The 11,884-nt window shown below is 49.1% G+C and overlaps 1 protein-coding gene across 2 annotated transcripts in view; it reads left to right on the top strand.

Annotated features, from left to right (window-relative positions):
* Window positions 1-419: 419 nt before the first annotated feature.
* uif (sushi, von Willebrand factor type A, EGF and pentraxin domain-containing protein uif) overlaps window positions 420-11,884 on the top strand; it is a 203,195-nt gene continuing 191,730 nt past the window's right edge. For both annotated transcript variants that reach the window (XM_071664039.1, XM_071664038.1), the window contains exon 1: window positions 420-541. The gene's annotated coding sequence lies outside the window, so the exon portion shown is untranslated. The remainder of the gene's footprint in view (window positions 542-11,884) is intronic.

Raw genomic sequence — 11,884 nt, 5'->3', positions numbered from 1 at the left:
AGCATACGTGTCCTCAGGTGGTGGTGGGAGGTTGTAAGATCGTGGGCTCCGCTGTGAAAAGAAATGTAAAGTCAAAATAGTTTACTCTTTTTTTCGAGGGGGATCTTTCTTGATGGGGTGTTGAGGCCAGCGAGCGTCATCCTCAGGAGCGGCACATTCTTGGGGCGACGGTGGGCGGGGTTCCCAGGCCGTCGTCGTCTTCTGGCGGGCGTACGATACTATACTCCCTTCCCCTTCAAAGTCCTTACACCTGTACCACTTGCATCTTCCACATCTACAGTCTCCAGCCAATAATTTTTTGCGCATCATGATAACTAGTTTATATTCTTTTTATCATATTAGACCCCTTAGGATAGATAAGACGAAGTTGAAAAAAATAATAGGGTACAAGATGGGCGGCACCTGCCGGCGTCGTGCCGTCCGTCGTGAAGGAGCGGCCCCAGTCTGGGTGAAGAACCGGTGGAGGACGGGTGTGTGTTAAGCGCCCTCGCCTCTTCATGCAACCCGCTAATCTGTGATTTTAGTAGTATAGTTTTATAAGGTAAGAACTCCAAAGAGAGACGCAGTGCTTGGAAACGTAAAAAATCCCCATGTGTGCCTCAAGATAAACAGGGAATACTGCAGGTGGTCCTGAAGGACTTCAACGCGACAGGAAAGAGTTACCCAGGGCGCGCCTTTCCCCAGCTCTTCTCCTCCTCCTCTCTGCACACCGCTAAGTATTTATCTGCACACACACAGTCTGCTGTTCTCCTCCATGATTATATTGGCCGAAGAAAAAGACAGGTATTCGTAAAAGGTGAAAGGGAAATTTCGCGTCTCAAAAAAGACCAGGTTGAGGATCTAAGTCTTACGAGGCGGGTTTCTAAACCACAGTTTGAAGGACAGGTAATGCCTAGCTTGTTGACGTCAGGTTTTGTGCGAGGGGGTGTATGTTTAACCTGAGCCCCGGAACTCCAAGCTGTGTTCTCACGGTAGCCCGGGCACTGGCTGGAGAGAGAGAGAGAGAGAGAGAGAGAGAGAGAGAGAGAGAGAGAGAGAGAGAGAGAGAGAGAGAGAAAAGCACGTAATTCCATGGAGCGAGCTCGGGGGTCTTCTGTTGGGGGTAGAATTCCCGTCTCGCGCTGCAACATGATATTTAGAAAGAAGCTTGATTCTACTCAAGCAAAGCTCAACACAAGCTTTCATTTTGTTCAGTGTGTACTGTAATATGTGTCTGTTTCCCAGGACCGTGGAAGAGTAGTTTTTTAGGTAATTTATGTAATGAACTGGGTTTAGATTGCGTAGGTAGAGCTGGGCTCGTTGGTAATGTGTGTAGGTAACGTATGTACCGAGTTTGGCTTCTTGCTGGATGGTAAGTAGTGAGGTAGACCTGATGGGTGTGTGTAGGTAGTGAGGTAGACCCGATGGGAGTGTGTAGGTAGTGAGGTGGACCCGATGGGAGTGTGTAGGTAGTGAGGTGGACCCAGTGGGAGTGTGTAGGTAGAGGTGGACCCGATGGGATTGTGTAGATAGAGGTGCACCCAGTGGGAGTGTGTAGGTAGTGAGGTAGACCTGATGGAGGTGCGTAGGTAGTGAGGTGGACCCAATGGGAGTGTGTAGGTAGTTAGGTAGACCCGATGGGAGTGTGTAGGTAGTGAGGTAGACCCGATGGGAGTGTGTAGGTAGTGAGGTGGACCCAGTGGGAGTGTGTAGGTAGTGAGGTGGACCGATGGGAGTGTGTAGGTAGTGAGGTGGGCCCAGTGGGGGTGTGTAGGTAGTGAGGTAGACCTGATGGGTGTGTGTAGGTAGTGAGGTAGACCTGATGGGTGTGTGTAGGTAGTGAGGTAGACCCGATGGAGTGTGTAGGTAGTGAGGTAGACCCGATGGGAGTGTGTAGGTAGTGAGGTAGACCTGATGGGTGTGTGTAGGTAGTGAGGTAGACCCGATGGAGTGTGTAGGTAGTGAGGTGGACCCAGTGGGAGTGTGTAGGTAGTGAGGTAGACCTGATGGGTGTGTGTAGGTAGTGAGGTAGACCCGATGGAGTGTGTAGGTAGTGAGGTAGACCTGATGGGTGTGTGTAGGTAGTGAGGTGGACCCAGTGGAGTGTGTAGGTAGTGAGGTAGACCCGATGGAGTGTGTAGGTAGTGAGGTGGACCCAATGGGAGTGTGTAGGTAGTGAGGTAGACCTGATGGGTGTGTGTAGGTAGTGAGGTAGACCCGATGGAGTGTGTAGGTAGTGAGGTAGACCCGATGGAGTGTGTAGGTAGTGAGGTAGACCCGATGGAGTGTGTAGGTAGTGAGGTAGACCTGATGGGTGTGTGTAGGTAGTGAGGTAGACCCGATGGGAGTGTGTAGGTAGTGAGGTAGACCTGATGGGTGTGTGTAGGTAGTGAGGTGGACCCAATGGGAGTGTGTAGGTAGTGAGGTGGACCCAATGGGAGTGTGTAGGTAGTGAGGTGGACCCAATGGGAGTGTGTAGGTAGTGAGGTGGACCCAATGGGAGTGTGTAGGTAGTGAGGTAGACCTGATGGGTGTGTGTAGGTAGTGAGGTAGACCTGATGGGTGTGTGTAGGTAGTGAGGTAGACCTGATGGGTGTGTGTAGGTAGTGAGGTGGACCCAGTGGGAGTGTGTAGGTAGTGAGGTAGACCTGATGGGTGTGTGTAGGTAGTGAGGTAGACCTGATGGGTGTGTGTAGGTAGTGAGGTAGACCTGATGGGTGTGTGTAGGTAGTGAGGTAGACCCGATGGGAGTGTGTAGGTAGTGAGGTAGACCTGATGGGTGTGTGTAGGTAGTGAGGTAGACCCGATGGAGTGTGTAGGTAGTGAGGTAGACCTGATGGGTGTGTGTAGGTAGTGAGGTAGACCTGATGGGTGTGTGTAGGTAGTGAGGTGGACCCAGTGGGAGTGTGTAGGTAGTGAGGTAGACCCGATGGAGTGTGTAGGTAGTGAGGTAGACCCGATGGAGTGTGTAGGTAGTGAGGTAGACCCGATGGGAGTGTGTAGGTAGTGAGGTAGACCTGATGGGTGTGTGTAGGTAGTGAGGTAGACCCGATGGAGTGTGTAGGTAGTGAGGTAGACCCGATGGAGTGTGTAGGTAGTGAGGTGGACCCAATGGGAGTGTGTAGGTAGTGAGGTGGACCCAGTGGGAGTGTGTAGGTAGTGAGGTGGACCCAATGGGAGTGTGTAGGTAGTGAGGTGGACCCAATGGGAGTGTGTAGGTAGTGAGGTGGACCCAATGGGAGTGTGTAGGTAGTGAGGTAGACCCGATGGAGTGTGTAGGTAGTGAGGTAGACCTGATGGGTGTGTGTAGGTAGTGAGGTGGACCCAATGGGAGTGTGTAGGTAGTGAGGTAGACCCGATGGAGTGTGTAGATAGAGGTGCACCCAGTGGGAGTGTGTAGGTAGTGAGGTAGACCCGATGGAGTGTGTAGATAGAGGTGCACCCAGTGGGAGTGTGTAGGTAGTGAGGTGGACCCAATGGGAGTGTGTAGGTAGTGAGGTGGACCCAATGGGAGTGTGTAGGTAGTGAGGTAGACCCGATGGAGTGTGTAGGTAGTGAGGTAGACCCGATGGAGTGTGTAGGTAGTGAGGTGGACCCAGTGGGAGTGTGTAGGTAGTGAGGTAGACCCGATGGAGTGTGTAGGTAGTGAGGTAGACCCGATGGAGTGTGTAGGTAGTGAGGTGGACCCAATGGGAGTGTGTAGGTAGTGAGGTGGACCCAATGGGAGTGTGTAGGTAGTGAGGTAGACCCGATGGAGTGTGTAGGTAGTGAGGTAGACCCGATGGAGTGTGTAGGTAGTGAGGTAGACCCGATGGAGTGTGTAGGTAGTGAGGTAGACCCGATGGGAGTGTGTAGGTAGTGAGGTAGACCCGATGGAGTGTGTAGGTAGTGAGGTAGACCCGATGGAGTGTGTAGGTAGTGAGGTAGACCCGATGGAGTGTGTAGGTAGTGAGGTAGACCCGATGGAGTGTGTAGGTAGTGAGGTAGACCCGATGGAGTGTGTAGGTAGTGAGGTAGACCCGATGGAGTGTGTAGGTAGTGAGGTAGACCCGATGGAGTGTGTAGGTAGTGAGGTAGACCCGATGGAGTGTGTAGGTAGTGAGGTAGACCCGATGGGAGTGTGTAGTAGAGGTGGACCCGATGGGATTGTGTAGGTAGTGAGGTAGACCCGATGGAGTGTGTAGGTAGTGAGGTAGACCCGATGGAGTGTGTAGGTAGTGAGGTAGACCCGATGGAGTGTGTAGGTAGTGAGGTAGACCCGATGGAGTGTGTAGGTAGTGAGGTAGACCCGATGGAGTGTGTAGGTAGTGAGGTAGACCTGATGGGTGTGTGTAGGTAGTGAGGTGGACCCAGTGGGAGTGTGTAGGTAGTGAGGTAGACCTGATGGGTGTGTGTAGGTAGTGAGGTGGACCCAGTGGAGTGTGTAGATAGAGGTGCACCCAGTGGGAGTGTGTAGGTAGTGAGGTAGACCTGATGGGTGTGTGTAGGTAGTGAGGTGGACCCAATGGGAGTGTGTAGGTAGTGAGGTAGACCCGATGGAGTGTGTAGGTAGTGAGGTGGACCCAATGGGAGTGTGTAGGTAGTGAGGTGGACCCAGTGGAGTGTGTAGGTAGTGAGGTGGACCCAATGGGAGTGTGTAGGTAGTGAGGTAGACCCGATGGAGTGTGTAGGTAGTGAGGTGGACCCAGTGGGAGTGTGTAGGTAGTGAGGTGGACCCAATGGGAGTGTGTAGGTAGTGAGGTGGACCCAGTGGAGTGTGTAGGTAGTGAGGTAGACCCGATGGGAGTGTGTAGGTAGTGAGGTAGACCTGATGGGTGTGTGTAGGTAGTGAGGTGGACCCAATGGGAGTGTGTAGGTAGTGAGGTGGACCCAATGGGAGTGTGTAGGTAGTGAGGTGGACCCAATGGGAGTGTGTAGGTAGTGAGGTAGACCTGATGGGTGTGTGTAGGTAGTGAGGTAGACCTGATGGGTGTGTGTAGGTAGTGAGGTAGACCTGATGGGTGTGTGTAGGTAGTGAGGTAGACCCGATGGAGTGTGTAGGTAGTGAGGTAGACCCGATGGGAGTGTGTAGGTAGTGAGGTAGACCTGATGGGTGTGTGTAGGTAGTGAGGTAGACCTGATGGGTGTGTGTAGGTAGTGAGGTGGACCCAGTGGGAGTGTGTAGGTAGTGAGGTAGACCTGATGGGTGTGTGTAGGTAGTGAGGTAGACCTGATGGGTGTGTGTAGGTAGTGAGGTAGACCTGATGGGTGTGTGTAGGTAGTGAGGTAGACCCGATGGGAGTGTGTAGGTAGTGAGGTGGACCCAATGGGAGTGTGTAGGTAGTGAGGTGGACCCAATGGGAGCATGATGGGGAATGTTTTTCGTTTTTTTTACCCGGTCGTGCACGACGGTACGACCCTTACCACAAACGGTACGCCCCTTGAGACGAGGTCGACCCTTGAACACAGGTACGACCCTTGAACACAACGGTACGACCCTTGAACACGACGATTTGACCCTTGAACACGACGGTACGACCCTTGAACACGACGGTACGACCCTTGAACACGACGATAAGACTTGAGCACGACGGTACGACCCTTGAACACGACGGTACGAACCTTAAAACCGGGAGGGGTAGGGACACTTGAGCACGACGGTACTACCCTTGACCACGACGGTACCACCCTTGACCACGACGGTACGACTCAACACGATGGTACGACCCTTGAAGAATGGTAGCCTGGCCTCTGGTTAGAGACCTAATGGTCGTACCTTGCTGTTAAGAAGGTCGTATCGTCCAGTTTGAGATTCTCAAACATGTCGGTGATGAATCTCTGATGATTTGGTAGCCACAACACTCATCACCCAGGCTCCAGGCTACACAGCCATGCTTACCACACAGCTAGCTCGCGTCTGTGGTCGACCTATCCTTCGCTGATGGCTTGCCGTGAAACGCAAAGCGTAGGTGTGTGGTTAACTGTAACGTAGAGATGCGTCTCTTGTCATGTCCAGGCCCCTCATGATTTCCCCATTAGTTCTTGGATGTCTTCAAGCTCGGCAGTGGATTCGTGGTGGGTGAGTTTACTCAATGACAAAAGAAAAAAAGAAAATGTAAAATTTATTTATTATATACCGTGTCCCGGAATTCTAAACAGTGACAGAGCTAGAAATGTAACACGACTGAAAAGTGATTTCAGTTTACATAAAGCGACACAGTAAAGCGACCAGAACGCAGTGGAACTCACGTCTAAAAGTTTAGTGTGTGTTTGATCTTGGTTGTTGACTGGGATGAGAAAAGTCTAGTCTGTGTTTGATCTTGGTTGTTGACTGGGATGAGAAAAGTTTAGTGTGTGTCTAATCTTGGTTAAGTGGAATGAGAAAAGTTTAGTGTGTGTTTGATCTTGGTTGTTGACTGGGATGAGAAAGGTTTAGTCTGTGTTTAATCTTGGTTGTTAGGTGGAATGAGAAAAGTTTAGTGTGTTGATCTTGGTTGTTGACTGGGATGAGAAAAGTTTAGTGTATTTAATCTTGGTTGTTGACTTGGATGAGAAAAGTTTAGTGTGTGTTTAATCTTGGTTGTTGACCGGGATGAGAAAAGTTTAGTGTATTTAATCTTGGTTGTAAAGTGGGATGAGGAAAAGAAATGGCTGAATTTCATCAGGATAATAAACGGGTGAAAGCGGGATTACTAGAATTTTTTTTCTTCAGAAGCCTTTGGTCTTTATATCTTGGGTTGTTTGTAAATTCATTAATTTAGAGTGTTAGGTGCGAAGGGTAATAATGTTCTTGGGTTGTCACGCATGCGCTGAGGCACAACAATACGAGTCGCCAGTTGGAAACATTACAGCAGCAGGAGCAGTGGAGGGAGTGTCGGGTGGAAGAGTCTGGTCTTGTGAGGTGAGGGAGAGAGAAAAGGGCAGCTATGGAATGTACTGCGGCCATCATTATGGTGGGTCTAGCTAGTGCCTCGGGGCGTCTGACAGGGAGGGAGAGACCCCTTCGTCCGTCGAGCTGGGTCCGCCGGTGTTTCAAGGTCATACATCTTTCTATATATTCATCGGCAAATATGAAGGTTTCGATGGTTCCCTGGAGGACGTCCTCCCTCTCCCTCTCTCTCTTCTCTCTCTCTCTCTCTCTCTCTCTCTCTCTCTCTCTCTCTCTCTCTCTCTCTAGGGTTATGGTGGTCTTGTTTGGATAGACGAATAGAGATCGCTGGATCACACACTGCGGTCTACACAACTACAATCATCATCCCGATCGTAGTTGTGAATATGGAAATTTTACGGTGTGCTCGGTCGCCCGGCCACTTGTTTATTTATTTGTTTATATCCCAATCTCGATCAAGTGAGACGTTAAAGTTTTGAGAATTTAAAAAGTACAGGTTTGGCCAACACTTGTCTGTGACAGTAGCCATCGGCAGCGTCCATACTTCGGCCAAAGAACGAACGTAAACTGAAGAGTTTGTGGCAAGGGTTAGCAACGCCGGGGTGACTAGTGTGTGTGTGTGTGTGTGTGTGTGTGTGTGTGTGTGTGTGTGTGTGACCGGTAGCCATAGGAGGGGATGGTGTTACTCCTCGACTGTCTCTGCCGCCATGTGGAAGTTCCTAGCCGAGGAAAGAGCAACGGAAGCATTGGTTCCTTTCGAAGCTTCCTGTAAGAAGAGGAAGGATGAGAACCATTGAGATCAGTGTGGGTCGGGTAGGCAAGGTAAGATGTAAGTAAAGAGAATTGCATGTAAAAAAAAAAATTGGCTACGGAGACGCAAAAGCGGGGTTTTCGTCCAATACATTTCTTGTTCTTTAAAAGGAATACATATGATGTTACCTTCAGCTTCTCTTCGAAGTAAAGTCGTTCATTTCTCATCAGTCCTGCTCAGCTGCAGTCGAAGTATAGCGCTTGTCTACGAGTGTGTCACCAATACAGTTGATGAAGTAAGACTCGTATGATCTTACAGAGTGGATGAAGTAAGACTCGTATGATCTTACCGAGCCGATGAAGTAAGACTCGTATGATCTTACCGAGCGGATGAAGTAAGACTCGTATGATCTTACCGAGCGGATGAAGTAAGACTCGTATGATCTTACCGAGCGGATGAAGTAAGACTCGTATGATCTTATCGAGCCGATGAAGTAAGACTCGTATGATCTTACAGAGCGGATGAAGTAAGACTCGTATGATCTTATCGAGCCGATGAAGTAAGACTCGTATGATCTTATCGAGCCGATGAAGTAAGACTCGTATGATCTTACCGAGCGGATGAAGTAAGACTCGTATGATCTTATCGAGCCGATGAAGTAAGACTCGTATGATCTTACAGAGCCGTTCTGGTCATGACTGTCGAAGCCAATGATGATATTCAATACGAATTTGATCACCTTTTTTTTTTCCAACGCGAAAGTTAAGGTCGTCCAAGCTGCTGTCATGGACTTGTGCTTCAGTTTAAGAAGCGTCTGTGTAGCTCGCTGCTTTCCTCTCCGTTTCAAGGGTTCTCTAGCTCTGGTCTATATATTCCAGGTAGTTCATGAGGGAAAAAAAAAAACAACGAAAATACATCCAGTATGTTGTTAGTTCAGTCACTCAGCCGAGTATTGTACAAACTGATTTTCTTTTCCCAGTCGTTAGTCTTAACTGGTTCAGACCATTGGTGATAAACCAGTTGTATTTGTATGGTGTCTCTTTTTTTTTTTTATAGTTCCTTTGCGTTCTTCCTGGGGACAGAATTCATCACGTTGATTCTTTTGATGTAAAACTTTGACATGAAGGATGTGAGGACATGTATACACCATCTTTCAGGCCAGTTTAGTCTGGTTCGTTACTGGTCTATGAAGAAGGTTGGTAAATGTATCATTATTATTATTATTTTTTCCTTTTTGACTGTGGTGTATGGATGTGTTGCCTGATGGAGGCAGGTGTTGCTCTGGTGCGGGACAGGTGCTCCAGGCGCATGCGTGAACCCACACCCCACCTCACCCCACCGTGGGGGGATGGGAGGGGGTCGTCACGCCTTGTTGCATACGCCCTTGTCTCGCTATGGGAGCTGGTGGGGGAGGGGAGGGTCTGTAATTGACAAGACACGAAGGGCGACACTAAGTGAGAATAAGATATATTCCATTTAGGTTATGGATGTTGTATTCTGATGATGTGTATATATTAGGTTTTGATGAGCATTTTATAACCGTATAGTGTTGTTGGCTCATGACCTACCCTCACCTGGCTTGGTGTGTGTGTGTGTGTGACCTTACCTGACCCAGGGTTGTGAGGGGATCTGGTATTTCCCAATATAGCCGACACTAGACCACTCAACCTCAGCACCTCTCTCTAATCTCTGTACGTCCGTCACCCTCCACACCTGCCCCATCAGCTCCCTCCCGCTCATACCTCACCACCGTAGTTATCACCTGTCCATCATGACAGCCACTCCAACACAGTTCCCTTTTTTTCCTTCTTTTCTTCCTCTTGAGTTGTGAGGCTAGCCTGTAGCCCCCGTGCTACCACAGTGTGGCGATGTAGACACCATGTATGTCACGTACGATGGTATTACTATGGTGTTACCCAGAGCCGAGATATATTCAAAAGGAGGTGATATGATTGTGAATCAGGTTCGTGTCGGTGAGGCTGAACGGGAGATCAAGATTTTACCATTTGTGTCTCCCTCCTCCTCCTCTGTCTCTCTCGTGTGTCGTTGGCGAAGATGCCAAACGTTACCTGGGGATCTTCGCACCCGTCACCGAGTTTTATCACGTACTTAAAACCTCTTTATGACCTTAAGAAAGACTCTTACATTCTTCTACGAACGTTTGAAGTCTCTTCTGCTGTTTTAAGTCTCGTGTAGCGCCCTGGCCGCGATGAGTATCTCGGCTCGTGATTGCGAATCTTTGATGTATACGGAGGAGTTCTGTGATGCATGACTTCCGTTCCATTCGTCCAAGTGTTGCCATTCTTGTGGTGGTGGCTCCTCCTCACTCCTCACTCCTCCTCTTGTCTTCGCACATCTCCTCCCTGTGTTCCTCAACCCTTCCGCTCTCTCCGTCCAAGGCTGACGGCCTTTATGTACACACACAAAGAGCAAACACAAGACTTACTGGCCTGTGACGAGGTTACTTGATGAAGGATCTTACATTAGTTTCCCTTTTTAGTCTCGGTCTAGTGAGGGTATGTGGTTATATAGTATCGTTTATGGACGAATCTTTGGTCCTGGCATTATTTATGACTATGAGGCTGATCATTACACTCTTCAGTGCGTCAAGTCAAGAAATATCACCTCGATTAGGAAGTTATTAGTCTAAGGTCCAATTGTCTCTCGCCACACGAACTCCCTCTTCACCCCCAGAGGCGAGGCTACTTCGATGTTGCTCCACACGAACTCCCTCTTCACCCCCCAGAGGCGAGGCTACTTCGATGTTGTCGACGTCTCTCTCTTTGGTGGGAGAATCTTGAAGACTTGCTTTAAGTCGTTACAGAACCTGAGCGTCTGTCTGTTGAGGGGAGAGTTTGAGCTGTTGGCCTGTAGTGGACACTCTCTCTCTCTCTCTCTCTCTCTCTCTCTCTCTCTCTCTCTCTCTCTCTCTCTCTCTCTCTCTCTCTCTCTCTCTCTCTCTCTCTCTCTCTCTCTCCACTCTGTCTTGGTGATAGTGTTGATGTCGTTGCTCATATCTACCCACACACACTCCCTTCAGCTCGTGTTGGGCTTTGTGGTAACGTGGAGACCACGATCGTATGGGACAGAGTCGGTCATGCTACTGGGTTATACAGGGTCACTGTGGTGTCCCATGTGTGTGTGTGTGTGTGTGTGTGTGTGTGTGTTTCTAATACTCCGCGAAATGGATTTGGGATCGTTGTTCGAGGTGGCTCTTAAGATCCCTCTCTTGCGGGAGGTGTTTGAAAAATCCTGGTCTCGTTATTTACTTTTTATCTTTGTGTTTTGTGTTTTCATTTCCAGATTACATCACTTTACCATTTTTTGTTTATTGTCTTGCCTCACAGACTTCCTGATCTTTCCCCATCCTTGACATATTGTGTCTCTCGTCCGCCCTTATTGACACTAACCTGGCTACACCCCAAGATACTTTTTGTAAGTGTCATTTAAAAGAGTTTAAATCGACATTCTGGATACGTTTCTACACCCAGTTATCTTGTGGTGGTGAGGTGATATCATCTTGTGGTGGTGAGGCTGTGGGTCATCACAGACCAGTGTGAGGGTAGATGAGTCAACCTGGACTTGGTCGAGACTTTTAGACTTCAAGTTGACGTCGGATGATGTGAGTTCGATGTTGTTTTTCGAACTGGAGGGATGTGGCGTTGAGCGGATCTGCCCCTCACAGCCAGTTGTTTCCATTGATGTAATTATTTGACTCTCACCCACGGACCATCTTAGGATACCCCTAACAACCCTCCTTCACCCTCCATCCTCCACCAGCGTTGACCCACCTGTGGGCGGCGACCACGCCCACACCCGCCCAGCTGAACGGCCGTGCTGTGGAAGGTCATATTTGCACACGCACACAGGAGCTCCACCTCTTCCTCCTCCCTCTCCACCTGTACGGGGGCAACAGAGGCCTTAATTAAGGCCACCTCATGAATGCTATATATATATATATATATATATATATATATATATATATATATATATATATATATATATATATATATTTACGTTAGCCTAAGGCTGGTATCCATTTTATCATGTAACATCTGTGGGTAGTTGAACAGCTAGATTGACTGTGGACCGACTGACACAACCAGGATTTGAACCTATGCAGGATCTCGACTCTGGGCGGCCCGTGGATGCGTCACGGTCAGGAACGCTAACCGCTACACCACGGAGGCCCATAAGTGATACCAATGCGGTGGTCAGTCAGAGCGCGCATGGCAGATGGACACTTCACTGTGGATAAGCGAAAAAAAGTAGTGCGTTCTGGTGTT

Source organism: Panulirus ornatus, chromosome 8 (assembly GCF_036320965.1).
Source record: "Panulirus ornatus isolate Po-2019 chromosome 8, ASM3632096v1, whole genome shotgun sequence".
Lineage (NCBI taxonomy): Eukaryota > Metazoa > Arthropoda > Malacostraca > Decapoda > Palinuridae > Panulirus > Panulirus ornatus.
Note: the sequence above shows the minus strand (reverse complement) of the source record. Positions and strands in the feature narration are given on the sequence as shown.